This window comes from Crocodylus siamensis, chromosome 2, assembly GCF_052110815.1.
Source record: "Crocodylus siamensis isolate JL-2025a chromosome 2, ASM5211081v1, whole genome shotgun sequence".
In the NCBI taxonomy this organism is placed as follows: domain Eukaryota; kingdom Metazoa; phylum Chordata; order Crocodylia; family Crocodylidae; genus Crocodylus; species Crocodylus siamensis.
The window spans coordinates 166,869,401-166,872,572 of record NC_143396.1 but is presented as its reverse complement, the minus strand read 5'-3'; the positions used below and the strand labels follow the sequence as shown (position 1 = coordinate 166,872,572).

Sequence of the window (3,172 nt, the reverse complement as noted above, 5' to 3'; positions counted from 1 at the left end):
AATCTAGCATATGATGGATAAGGCCCCGATCCTTTGTGCCAAATTGGGCCCCGGCCCCGGCCCCAGACCTAGCCTCAGCCCCTCACATGCCAGACCAGGCCTGACACTCTAGCCCCACATACATCAGATTGGACCTCCTGCCCCAGCCCTGGCCCTGACTCCATTCACATCAGATCTGGCCCAGTACCCCAGATCAGACCCACTGCCCCAGTCCCAGCCCTGTACTTATCAGCCTGATTCCCATGCACTGGACCATGTTTTCTAGCCCGTGGGACTTGGAGGTTTGATTAGGAGTAATAGTGATGGCATTATTTGCCACCACTCTCCCACCACCAAATTTCCAGACCTTTGGGGAGCCGCACAGGCCAAATCATATGACTCCATGGGCCACTGACTGCAGCCATTGCCATTTTTCACAGCTTCTGCAAAAATCACAAAACTGTGATTTAACTAGGGCCCTAGGCATAAGGACCATCACAAGACTATTTTTCAAAAATTGTTTTCAAATATCCAGAGCTCAACAACACTGTGCTGAAGATGTGGCTCTGTTCTAGCTCTGGCATAGCATAGCTTCCAGAAGCCAGTTGTTCATTTACAAACATGCCTATATGCATATGTATGGCCATACATTCACAAGCACATATATACATAACAGAATGACAATATACTTTATATGTACTGACTAATTACTCAGTTCCCCTTGATTTAAAGAGATTTTTTTTCACCCAGCACCGAGCAGGGAATGAGACAGGATAGGACATAGGAATATAGGGCTAAAAGGGGCTGCCTAAGCCATCGAGTCATACGCTGCATTTTGAGGCTAGCCGTTTCCTTAGGGATTTCCCCCAAATCACCACTTCAGACCTTCACACACAACTGTTCTTGGTCATTTGAACTGATGCTGCCTCCCAGAGGAATTAAAATACAGCTGCAAAAAATCATCAACATGTTGTGTAATTGTTTCTCACGTGTACATAGGGTCCTCTGAGACCTGAGGTTCTTCTGGGACCAGTTCCCATAATCACAACCCCTGATAAAAACCTTTTATCTTGTGCAGCTCTGTGGTCACTGAGCAAATGCGCCAACTGAAGAAAGCCAACTGGCTTTGACAGGAACTGAATAAATCCTACATCTTCCCTGGCACATTGGTTAGATGAGGGCACACATTTCCAAGTGAAAGAAAAACATTTTTCACAAAGCAGCCTTACCTGCTATGTGAGGAGAAGCATGGCTTGATCATTGTCTATCTCAAAGTAATCAACAGGGAGGAGAGGACAGGGGAGGAGGCAGAAGCTGCTGAATTTTGGTGAGTAACTGGGGTTTGCCTTTTGCAGAAGTTCACGATTCATGAGCAAGAAGGGACGTCAAAGGGAAATTGTGCCTGAAATGCACTTACTGAAATATGTTCAAACTCAGTTTGTCTGCTTCCAACATTCATTCAGCGTTTGGCAACAAAATGGCTTAGGACAGAGATGTTACATTGGCAAAGCAATGAACCGAATTTCCCAACCACGGTTTGAAATTGTCTTCCAGCAAAGCTGTACGTACGGCTGAAGTCTGCATCTGGCCTCTTGTATTTGTGCCAACTCTGAGCTGGGATTGATGGGGATCACTCTGGAATCACAGGCAGGGACGAGGTCTGACACACCACCCCGAGATCTGTAGTGCTGAGCAGGGGCTGTTCCTCTCAAAAAAAGTGTTCACCTCCTCCAAAAATCCTGTCAAATGTCATACTGAGTCAGCTCCTTATCTATGGCTAGGCTGCCTCAGGTTGCTGAGATATCTCATTTAAATATAGTGTACAGTGTAGCTACACCATTAATTTTCCTATCAGAGTTCAAGAGAAGCTAGTGCCAAACTATTCACAAGTGCCAGTGAAGAAAGACTCTCATCCATGGTCTTTGTGATGGTTGCTTTCTGATTTTAATTTGTGCTGTCACTGTCTCATGTTTTTCAGTGAGTTTCTCTCTCATTCTTCCAACAGATGCCCTACACAATAACATTGTTTCTGAGAAATGGCACCACACATACAGAGTTTGTCCTTTCAGGATTCACTGACCAGCCCAACCTGCAGGTCTGTTTCTTCATGCCGTTTCTGGTGATCTACCTTATAACCCTACTGGGGAATCTGGGGAGTATCACACTGATCAGGGTTGACTTCTGAATCCACAACCCTACGTACTTCTTCCTGAGTAATTTGCTTGTTACAGATCTCTGCCTTTCTTCAGCCATTGCCCCCAGGATACTGATGGACCTCCTTGCAGAGCAGAAAATCATTTCAATGTCTGGTTGTGCTACACAGTTTTTCATATATGCTCTATTTGGTACTGTAGAGTGGTGCCTCTTGGCCATGATGGCATATGACCGCTATATGGCCATTTGTAACCCTCTCATTTACAAGTCCATTGTGTCTCCCAGATTCTGTTTTCTCCTATCTGTGTCCCACATGGCTGACACTCTCAACTCCAGTACTCACTGCAAGCACCTTCACACAATCCTTCTGTGGCTTCCGTATCATTGATCAGTTTTTCTGTGATGCCTCACCCCTGCTAACACTCTCCTGATCTAACAGCCAAGCCAATGAGATGCTACTCATCATCTTAGTTGGCTTCTATTTAACAAGCACCATCCTAACCATTGTCATCTCCTATGGGTACATTCTCACCACCATCGTGCAGATACGCTCAAGTGAAGGGGGACATAAAGCCTTCTCCACCTGTGCTTCCCACTTGACAGCTGTCTCTATCTTTTATGAAACACTATTTTTCATCTATTTGCAGCCTACATCTAGTCACTCCTCCAATTGAGACAAAATGGAATCTGTGTTTTATACCTTGGTAACCCCTATGTTGAACCCCTTGATCTACAGCCTAAGAAACAAGGAGGTGAAAAATGCCCTGTGGATAAGTTTTAGAATTAAAAGTGCCAGTCCATGAATATCAGACTTGACATGAGATCAACCCTTTAAACCATTTATCTCTTCTTGGGCTGGATCCTGCACTCTTGTCCATGGGGAGGGAAGATGTTCAACATTTTCAAGTGCCTGGGAGAGATTGCAGGATGGGGACCAAAGAGCTAGCTGCCTCACTGCCCTGTTACTGTAACCAGTTGTTCACCACTGATCGCCTAACTGGCCCATTCCAGAGGTGGACATTTCTGCTGTTACCTTTGA

The 3,172-nt window shown here is 45.4% G+C and overlaps 1 pseudogene; it reads left to right on the top strand.

Annotated features, from left to right (window-relative positions):
* The first annotated feature begins 1,984 nt into the window (after positions 1-1,984).
* On the top strand, positions 1,985-2,936 carry LOC149871107 (olfactory receptor 5B12-like; annotated as a pseudogene).
* The last annotated feature ends 236 nt before the right edge of the window (positions 2,937-3,172 follow it).